The following is an 11,121-nucleotide window of genomic DNA, read 5'->3' on the forward strand; positions in this document are numbered from 1 at the left end:
AGGTCATTTTTGTTCGACCTGGTAGTTACTTTCATTCTACCCTCTGGTCATTCATTTGAGTCTCTTGAACAATTTGTTTTGATGTCATTCTAGGGTTGAACCCTTACAACTTTTGAGTTATCCTAGTAGATTCTTTTGATGTATAAGACTAGTGAGAGGCACGTCAGAGGACTTTAACACCTGAGCAACTGGTAAACTACACTTGAGAACAATTGAAGACTACTCTTGAGAAGTATGTACCGGAGTACAGTAAGCAGCGAGAGGCTGATTATCGAAGTTTGATGCAAGGAAAGAAATCGGTTGTAGAGTATAATCGAGAATTCTGTGAGCTATCACGTTCGCTCATCAGAAGATGGATACTGATGAAGAGATGTCTGAGTTTTAAGTGCCGGTTTAAGGCAGGACTTTTAAGGTAGTATGGGCAAGTTATTGGATGCACCAATTAGAATCCTGTTTAATTACAGGAGCTTCGCATTCTTTAATTGGTTGAAGCATGTTACCTTCAAACTCGAACCAAAACAAGCTGGTCCCGAGTTGAGAGTAAATCACTCCTGTAGGAAGAGCTACTACAGTTTCTCACATGATTTCTAAATTAGAGTTTGAGTTAGGATCACTAAAGATGAAACAAGAACCTTGCACTTAATGCCTATGTGGAACGTAGACATTATTCTAAGGATGGACTGGTTAGAAGAGAACTTTGCCCCGATTGATTGTAAGAAGAGACAGATAACTTTCCAACCACCTGGGAAGGAACAGACATGTTTTCACGACATTGATAGAAAGAAGAGAATTCCAATCATTTCGGCACTTCAGGCGTCGAAATGGTAAAGAAGAAAGGAGCACAAGCTTACCTAGTTTACTTGAATGATGAAGGAGAATCAAGTAAAAAAACTTTGAGGATGTAGCAGTGGTAAGGGAATATAGAGATGTATTTCCCGAGGTCTTACCAGGATTGCCACCAACAAGACAGTTGGAGTTCACTATCGACCTAGAACCTGGATCAGGCACTAGGTGTCGAAGGCACCCTATAGAATGGCGCCTAAGGAGCTACAAGAGCTGAAGATCAGCTACAAGAATTGCTCGAGTTAGGTTTTATTAGACCTAGTGTATCCCCGTGGGGAGCACGGTCCTTTTTGTCAAAAAGAAGGATGACACGTTGAGAATGTGCATAGATTATCGAGAGCTGAATAAATTGACACTCAAGAACAAATATCCTTTGCCGAGGATAGATGACTTGTTTGATCAATTACGAGGAGCGAGTTTTTCTTGAAAGTTGACTTGAGATCATATTACCACCAGTTCAAATTTTGACAGAGGATACCTAAGACAGCTTTTCAAATGAGGTATGAGCACTATGAGTTCATAGTTATGCCATTCGGTTTGACGAAGGCACCAGTAGTTTTCATGGATCACATGAATCGAGTGTTCCATCAATAACTGGATAAATTTATCCTAGTTTTCATAGATGATATTCTCATCTATTCGAAGAATGAGCAGCGCCAAAACATTTGAGAACGATGTTGGAAACGCTAAGAGTTGAGAAGCTTTTTGCCAAATTCACCAAGTGCGAGTTTTGGTTGAACGAAGTAACTTTTCTAGGACATATTGTATCATCCGAAGGAATTAAAGTTGACCCCGTCAAGGTACAAGTGTACATGAGTAAAGATCACCAACTACGCCTAACGAGATTCGCAACTTTTTAGGTTAGCAGGATACTATCGAGGTTTATTAAAGGATTTTCCATGATAGCAAGACCGAGAAGAAAGAAGTTAAGTACAATTGGAAAGAGGAGTGTAAAGAGAGTTTTTAAGAGCTTAAAGGAAATTGACTACAGCACCAGTGCTGATAGTCCTAGAAATGATAAAAGAGTATACCATCTACGCAGATGCGTTAAAGAGTGGGCTAGGGATGTGTTTTGATGCAAGAAGAAACGAGTTATAGTCTATGCATCACGATACTTAGACCCCACGAGATCAATTATCCAAGCGCAGATTTAGAGCTTTGGCAGCCGTTGTGCATGCCCTGAAAAATTTGGAGACATCATCTCTACTTACGGAGTTAGATGTGAGATTTTCACGGACCACAAAACTTTGAACTACTTTTTCAAGCATAAGGATATTAACATGAGGCAAATGAGATGGCTCGAATTAGTAAAGGATGTTAACACTGCGACCATTAACTATCACCCTGGCAAGGCCAATGTAGTAGCCGATGCATTGAGCCGAAAGGTCTCGTCAAAGTTAGGATGTATTCTCACGAGAGAGGATGAGCTTATAAAGGACTTTGACAAGATGAGGATAGAGATGATAAAACCACCAGGGACGATAGCGAGTATTGTTGAGACGATGCCTAGTTTGAGGAAAATGGTGATTGAAGCACAAGGAAAGATGAGACAATGAACAAGTTACGAGAAAGGATAAGAGCAGGAGATCTCAAGAGTTACAAAAAAAAAAAAAAAATCAGACAATGCTATCTTATTTAAGGGGAGAAGATGCATTCCCCGCGATGATGAACTTAAGAATACGATCATGAGTGAGACTCATGACACGCCTTACACCGCCCACCCAGGAGGCACAAAGATGTATCAGGTTGTAAAAAAAAATAGATTTTTGTGGGACGGAATGAAATGAGACATAGCTTCGTTTGTAGAGCCGATGCTTAGCTTGTCAGCAAGTGAAAAGCATTACACCAACGACCCTATGGGAAGTTAAAACCGTTGGAGATTCCCGAGTAGAAATGGGATCACATAACGATGGATTTCGTGACAGCTTTACCCAAAAGTCAAAGAGAAAATACAGCAATTTGGGTGATTGTAGATCGACTAACAAAATCTGCACATTTCATACCGATCCTAATCGCGTATGGACCAGATAAGTTAGCACAATTGTACGTTCGTGAGATTATAAGATTGCTTTGAGTACCGATGTAAGATCACCTCAGAAAGAGATCAATAAAAAAAAAATTTACATCACGTTTTTGGATGAGTTATAGAAAGAGTTGGGTACAAGGATGAATTTTAGCATAGTAGACGATAGAAGATATGATAAGAACTACTATCCTTGATAGAGGAGTACATCGGGAGAATGTATTGCCACTAATTGAGTTTGCCTATAAGATGTGAGACAAAGTTTCGAGGTAGGAGACAAAGTTTTCTTGAATGTTTCACCCTCAAAGGGGATGAATAGGTTTGGAGTTAAATGACAGCTTAGACCCAGAGTTATAAGTCCTTACGAGACATTGCAAAAGATAGGTCCAATAGCGTATAGGTTGGCTTTGCCACCTAGCTTTGGAAATGTGCATAACGCGTTTCACGTGTCACAATTGAGAGGATATATATTTTCGACCCAAACCATGTGGTTTACTAAGAAGAAATGATCTTAGAACCAGACTTGAGTTATGAAGAAAGACCTCAGATGATGCTAGATCATAAAATTCGGCAATTGAGTAATAAGTCGATTGCATTGGATAAGGTCCAATGGAGATATGATAGTTAGAAAGAAGTGGAAAGAGAGCTTGAGGATAAGATGTGAGAGAAGTACCCGAAACATTTACAGGAGGTACAAATTTCGGGACGAAATTTATTTTAAGGGGGAGGGTATGTAACACCCGGGCTTTTGATGACGTGTTAATTGCTTAAGTTTGAGTAATTAGGGTTTAGATCCCTTGTTTGATTTACTTTGTAAAGAGATGAGGAGTTATATGAAGTTTTCTTGTTATTTTTTTTAAGATGTTGAGATGTTCTTTTGATGATGTGAGGATGATGTGGGATTTTATATCCGTATTTGAGTTTGAGTATTTGAATAATTCTAGATAACTATTTGAATGAGAACGGTGAACTCGGAAGTGAAATCTGAGTCCGTTAAGACGTTTTTGAAATTTTTGACTTTTTGACGATGAATAGTAAAGTACGGCTATTTCGTCTTTTTGTCGACTTTCAAAATCTTACGTGCACGTCGTCGAGAAATATTCTTAGTTTTTCGATACGAGTCCAATAATGAAAGTTTTTATTTTTGGACGACGAGTGAATAGTAAATCGGGATTTCTCGATAAACGTGTAAATCTCGTTTATCAGAATTTCGAGAACGAGCTTGTATTTTCTATATTTATATAGAATTACGAGTGTAATAAAAGTGAGTAGGAGTTGAGAGGGCGAGTAACGAAGAGTATGGGTAGTTAGTCGTTAAAAACGAGACGAGACGAAACGAGATATTTAACGACTAACGGGTTAATATCCTAAATATCTAACCTACCCTACCCCTAACCACCCCCCCAACCGCCCAAACTCACTCACTCACACATATTACACGTTTGTTTCAGCCAAACACTTTTAACTCACACACACAACACCTAAAACACACACTAAACTCACGCATAACACCATTGTTGAGGAGTTGGAGCTTTTGACCTCCGATTTGAGCATCGAGACGAGCGCCGATCATCTTTTCGATCACGTATCTAAGTAGGTAAGATCTCTACCTACGTTTTGATGGTTTTCTTTTCGATTTTCGTCGACGTCGAAAAACGTCGATTCTCGACTTTATTTTGGAACGACGTCGGATCGTCGTGAAATTTTAGTATGTTGTTCTTGGGTAGATGTTGAGCATGTTTAATGAAGGGAGTAAGAACGGAACGAACCGTAGCTATGAAACCCATGAGGGCAGCCCCGTTTTTCACATATTAGCTTGTCTTTCGATTTTTGTTTGATCGTTTTGACTTGATATTTGTGCTTAGGGGTATGCTAGAATCGATATATATTAAATTCGTATTTTTCCAAGCACGAAAATTGTATAAATTTTTAGAGTATGATTATTTAAATTCGTGAAGTTTGAGGCGTTGCATAATGAATATTATTGCGTATATGTGTTCTACGATATCACATGAGCATGCTAATTGATTTACAATTTATGGATGATAATTGTTGAACGAAATTAAAACTGGAATTCTGTCAAAATTTTACAGCAGTTTCAAGCTTATGTTTCGATGAGTTTTCATTGCTTGATGGCTCTGAAATTTTATTATGTTTATCTATGATATGTGTATTTCGTTGCTGCAAAATTTCATGTCTTTTGAATGATGTTTGCTATTTTAAAAATATTTTGAAAAATCCTTGACAGAATCTGTCAACTATTGGTAGACTTCACAAAAACGTTTATATCTATTAATCCATGAAGGATTTTGCATCACCGTTTTTTTTAAACGAAACTAGACTTCAATACTTTTCTAAAAACATAAGATTTCGATTTTTATGACCTCTGAAACAGAGCAGTTTATTATTTCAAAAATGCCCTGTTCTGCTGTCATATTTTTCCAACAGTAAAAGTGTATGAGTTTCATTGTTTATTTGGCAGATCATATGAACGTTTTCTCTTGTGAAATTTTAACCAAATCTTCAAGGATACCTTTAGTTTTGGCTGATTAAATTTGATGGAATTTTATTAAGGTTTGCCTTGGTTTCTAATGGCCTAAACAAAATTGGCAGAAACTGTCAATCTTTGACAGCCTGCACTAAAAGAGCAATATCTCCAAAAACCTTTAACCTTTTTGGTTAACTACCATTTTTAGAGTGAACTACACTTCATGAAGTTTTTGAGATCAATTGGTATGAGAGTTTATGATGATTGAGTTGGTTGTTATGAAGTTTTAAAGATGACACAAAAACAGCAAAACTTTCTAGAAAATAACTTGATTATATTTGTTTTGATGGATGATACGATATGACTAAATGGTGTGAGTTGTGAGAGTTATGATTAACGCACATAAATGTTGGTATCTGACACTCGAACAATTGGTGTCGAGTATAAATGATAGTTTACTGATAAAGAGTTTTGATGATTTTGAATTGTTTGGGTTGCGTTGAAAAGATGTCAAGATGTTAAGTTTTGAGTCGAGAGACGAGTTCACGTAGTGAGATTCACGCGTTGAAATCTCGTGGCTGACATTATATATGAATAGGTCATGTCGAAATTTTTAGTGAAATTAGAATTTGAGCATAGTCGATTCTTGTTGACCCGTGACTCAAATACATGCCTAATGGAAAGTTTAACTTTCTAATTGGTTAATTAGACGAGATGAGAGCGAATAGATCTGCTAAGAAAGTGGACTTTTCGATGTGTTAAATATTTCTTTTAATTGAAGCGCTGCTAATTATAACATAAGGATGTTATAATTAATGAGTAATGACGAGAGATAATAATTGTTATATTGATTAACAATCAAGAGAGATGAACATTAGAGATACTAATGTTTCATAAAAGAGATTAGATTATTAATCGAGGTTTCTTTTATAACTTCTCACCAATTCTTCATAACGATGAAGGTCCTTTTGGGAAGTAACGACTTGAGGGAGAGAGTGACGTTACTCATTGATACAGAGACACAACGAGGTGGGCATTACTTTTACTATACGTATATAGAGATCCCCTGCTTGTCGTAGGCCTCTTATACGAATGAATGCATGAGATGATTTAACTGTTAATTTCAGTTTTATATATCTATCAAACGAGTTTAATGCTACCTTTGAGCAAGTTATTTCATGACAAAATCTTTGAGTTAAAGTTATTTCAAGTATTGTCTTGCCATAAAATGTTTAAATTTTAGTATGATATCTATCTGCTTTGGCTTTGCCAATGATGCAATCGAATTCGGGTCCTGAGCAGTTGATAGCTATCCTGCCAGGACTAGTGTACACCAGTGACCGTGAGTCATCTAGCGGGTTGGCCGGTCAAGTGACCGTGAGAGGTGGCCACCTCTCCGGCACACAGTTTCAGATATGATAGATTACAAAAGAACTTAGTCTGATCAGACGAACTTTAAGAATCACAAATGAACTTAGTAAGCTTGGGCCTTTTTAGCGAAAAACTCCCTTGCTGTACTGTTTATGATGGCATGACAATTTACAGTTTTGAAGCATGTATTTTTATACCTAGGCATACGTGCCCACTGAGTGCTTTTGTACTCAGCCCTGCATATGTTTTCTAAATGTGCAGGTTGAGCTGATGTGATGATGGTGCTGCAATGAGCGGAGTCTCCAGGGTTGTTAATAAATAGTTAACCTGTCTAGAATATGTCTTCATACATATGTCTAGCTACTTTCCGCTGCAAGATGTTGTTGATGTTATAGTATGTTATGTCATACTTTGAGTCTTAAGAGAATGGTTTCATACGATGTATAACTTGATTAATGATATTAATTAAGTTTTATGCTGTCTTTCATAGACTGTTTTCAATTGAGTATTAATGAATAAAAATGACGAGTTTTATTAAGATGAGTAAGTTTTACGGCTATAAATGACGCCCCTTTTCTTCCCCTTCTTCTTTAACCCCATCCCTAGTCGTGGATCACTCGGCCTAACTATCCATAGTTAGGGCGGGCTGTGACATCCGTCCACGAAATGAGTACCAATTTTTCTTTTTGGCAAGTGTACCCCACACATCTATTTAATTAATACACTCAAAAAGTGGAACCCTTAAACTATTTATACTACACTCCCTACATTTCTTAAAATCTGTGCCGTCCACAAATGAGTACTCATTTCGTGGACGGAGGGAGTATTATTTATTGTTATAATAATAAGTATAATTTATTATCATCCATCTCATCAAAACAAATACTCCATAAATAATCTTGTATCTCCACTAAAAATTGGCTACTATTATTTTATCTTTTTAATCTCTATAGTTATTTTTATTTTATAATATGAAAATAACTATGTTAATATACTTCCATATCCGCCAAGAGTATGACACTTTGGTTGGACACATGATTTAATAAAATGATTGGTGATTTTTATGTAGTGGAGAAAGCCCATAATTATTTGAAATGAGTGGTTAAAATTGAATAAGATATGAATTTTTTGTAAATAAGGAGTATTTGTAAGGATGAACGATAAGGAAAAGATTTCAGACCATGTCTTAAAAAAAGTGACATTTTTTTGTGGATATCTAAATGGCAATTATAACATACTCTTAGCTGACGGAGAAAATATTAACTAAAGGACGAAATAGGTGGATTACCTACAATGTAGAAATGTTAATGAACACGTCCCCGTACGTAATAGTTTCTATGTGAGCAAGTAGTTGCAACTAATACCTAGATTTTATTTTTATAAAAAAGATATTATTAAAGTAATAAATATAATAATAGAACACAATACTATTAAAAAGATAATACTAATAAATATAATAATATAAAAAATATATTATTAAAGATATCATTCCTCTATATTATAGTATCTAATGTGAATACTAAATATATGTCTATTTTCAATAGACGAAAAAATATGTCCTCGCATATCATCTAATCAATATCATTATATATATGAATTAATTTTAGAAACAATGGTGTCAAATGGCCACATTGAACATGCAAACACAATATTTGGCCACTAATTGAAAAAACACAAATTATGGCCATTAACTAGGCAATATGCCTAATATACCCCTAATTGGGCGGACTGGGTAGGGTCAGGAGCGCGGGTCGCGTGCCGGGTAGGATCAGGTACGCGGGTCGGGTTAGGCACTTATGGCACTATTAGTGCCATAAGTGACAACGAATTTTTTTTTACTCCCCCTGCCCTGTCTACCCCCCAGACCCCCGACCCCACCCACCCCCAAGCCAAAAGGAACTTTTTAAACACTTCTCCTAGGGTTTAGATATTCCATTTAGGGTTTAGATTATCCATTTAGGGTTTAAATGTTCCATTTAGAGTTTAGATGATGCTGTTGTTTCTATATTTGTTCTGCATGTTTGGCACTTATGGCACTAATAGTGCCATAAGTGCTAAAAAGACCATTTTACTTTATTTTATTTTGGATTTTCGTTGGCACTTATGGCACTATTAGTGCCATAAAATAAAATAACAAAAGTAAAATTTGATTTATTTTTATCTAGGGGAAGTAAGTTTTTTTTTTGTTTTTGGCTTGGGGGTGGGTGGGGTCGGGGGTCTGTGGGGGTAGACAGGGCAGGGGGAGTAAAAAAAAAATTCGTTGGCACTTATGGCACTAATAGTGCCATAAGTGCCTAACCCGGCCCGCGTGCCTGATCCTACCCGGCACGCGACCCGCGCTCCTGACCCTACCCAGTCCGCCCAATTAAGGGCAAAAACGTCCCAAAGCTATAAAAATGGCCAAAATTTATGTTTTTTCAATGAGATTTTGGCTATTTCAAAATTTTATGTGGCATCATTAATTTTGTGTTTTATGATCCATTTTGGCTATTTCAAAATTTTACTCTTAATTTTATGTGGCATCATTAATTTTGTTACGAGATTTCACCAAATGAAAACTTAACTTATAAAAAGACGCTTCTACTGTAAAAATCAAATGCCCATATTTAATTGGTCGAATGCTGACTCTTGTGTTCACGCTCGGTGCATGAAGGAAAGAGAAAAGTGTGTGCTATGCACGCACCATTTTAGAAAAGGGTTAAATATAGTTTGTGGCCCAAACTTTAGAGTTATTTGTAAAAAGGATCCGAATTTTACAATATATAAAAAATAGCCTGAATTTTGAAGTCATTTATAAAAATGACATGAACTTTAAAATATACCATAAAAAAATGTCATGAACTTTAGGGTCATTTAAAAATAGCTTGAAAAAAATGGCATGAACTTGAAATCATTTGTAAACAATCTCTCCCTCGCCGGACGACAGCGGCGCCGCCAGTGGCGAGCCCCGCCTCTCGGCTCACGATCTCTTTCGTCTTTCGCTGCAAAGATTAGGGCTCACCTTAGGCTGATTGACGACGGAGGCGGCACTCGGCTCTCCACCGCGAGTCCAGACGGCGGCTGACGATTGGGAAAGAAGGCGACCAGGCGGCCGTGTTCTGCCACGGCGGAGGAGGCAGCGGCAGGCGGCAGCACACGAGGAAGGCGGCGTGCGGCTGTTCTAGTAAGAGAGGCGGACGAAGGGGAAAGAGAGTACATGGGAGGGAAGAGAAGAAGCCGGCGAGGCGGCGCTCGCCACTGGCGGCGCCGCTGTCGTCCGACGAGGGAGAGAGATCGTGAGCCAAGAGGGAGGAGTGTGAGGTGTGAGGTGGTGTGTGTTTAGTGTGTTGTGTGTGCTGATTGACGACGGAGGCGGCGCTCGGCTCTCCACCGCGAGTCCAGACGGCGGCTGACGGTCGGGAAAGAAAGCGACCAGGCGGCCGTGTTCTGCCACGGCGGAGGAAGCGGCGGCAGCACACGAGGAAGGCATCGTGCGGCTGTTCTGGGGAGAGAGGCGGCCGAAGGGGAAAGAATCGAAGGGGAAAGAGAGTACAGGGGAGGGAAGAGAAGCATCCGGTGAGGCGGCGCTCGCCACTGGCGGCGCCGCTGTCGTTCGGCGAGGGAGAGAGATCATGAGCCGAGAGGGAGGAGTGAGAGGTGAGAGAGAGCAGAGCGTGAGAGAGAAATAAAAAAAAATTAAAAATTAAAATAGTTAACGGTGTTAACCGTCCGTTAAGTCGGAGGGGTTAATTGGCGAAAATTAGGTACTTCAGGGGCTTAGTTGACACACCCCTGCCCATAGAGTGTTAATAGCTACAGGGGCCTCTACGTTAATACTTAACCCTTTTATAAATGACTTCAAAGTTCGGTCCATTTTTTTCAAATGATTTCAAAGTTCGGGCCATTTTTACAAAGATTTCAAAGTCTGTGCATTTTTACAAATGACTTTAAAGTTTAGGTTATTTTTTTTATTTTTAAAATTCAGGCCATTTTTACAAATGATGATATTTCTATTAAATACTCCCTCCGTCCCGCTTCAAATGTCCTACTTTCCATAATGGACGTCCTCCAAATGACTCATACCTTTTTTAGCAATCCACTCTCTCTCTATACTGAATATTTAAACAATTTCCACTAATCCACTTTATCTACTTTATACACATTTTTTAATCTCCGTGTCCGAAAAAAATGAGACATTTGGAGCGGGACGGAGGGAGTATATAAAAAGAAAAGAGAAAACCTAGAACCTTTGAAAACACAAAAAAACAGACTAAGGACCAAACTTCATTAAAACCTCTTCAAAGAAAACTCAGTGGGAAAAGCCTTAAAGATGAAAAAGAGTGATCATCCAATAGAAATGGAGACCGAAAGTAACAAATCCGAGCAAAGAGAAGAGAGCAACCATCACCCACACCAC

The 11,121-nt window shown here is 38.2% G+C and overlaps 1 long non-coding RNA gene across 1 annotated transcript; it reads left to right on the top strand.

The window, feature by feature from the left end:
* The first annotated feature begins 4,344 nt into the window (after nucleotides 1–4,344).
* LOC131023871 (uncharacterized) lies at nucleotides 4,345–7,218 on the top strand. The gene is made up of 3 exons (XR_009101553.1): nucleotides 4,345–4,463; nucleotides 6,317–6,383; nucleotides 6,987–7,218. It is a non-coding gene; the product is annotated as an uncharacterized LOC131023871 (long non-coding RNA).
* The last annotated feature ends 3,903 nt before the right edge of the window (nucleotides 7,219–11,121 follow it).

This window comes from Salvia miltiorrhiza, chromosome 4 (genome assembly GCF_028751815.1).
Source record: "Salvia miltiorrhiza cultivar Shanhuang (shh) chromosome 4, IMPLAD_Smil_shh, whole genome shotgun sequence".
Taxonomy (NCBI): Eukaryota; Viridiplantae; Streptophyta; class Magnoliopsida; order Lamiales; family Lamiaceae; genus Salvia; species Salvia miltiorrhiza.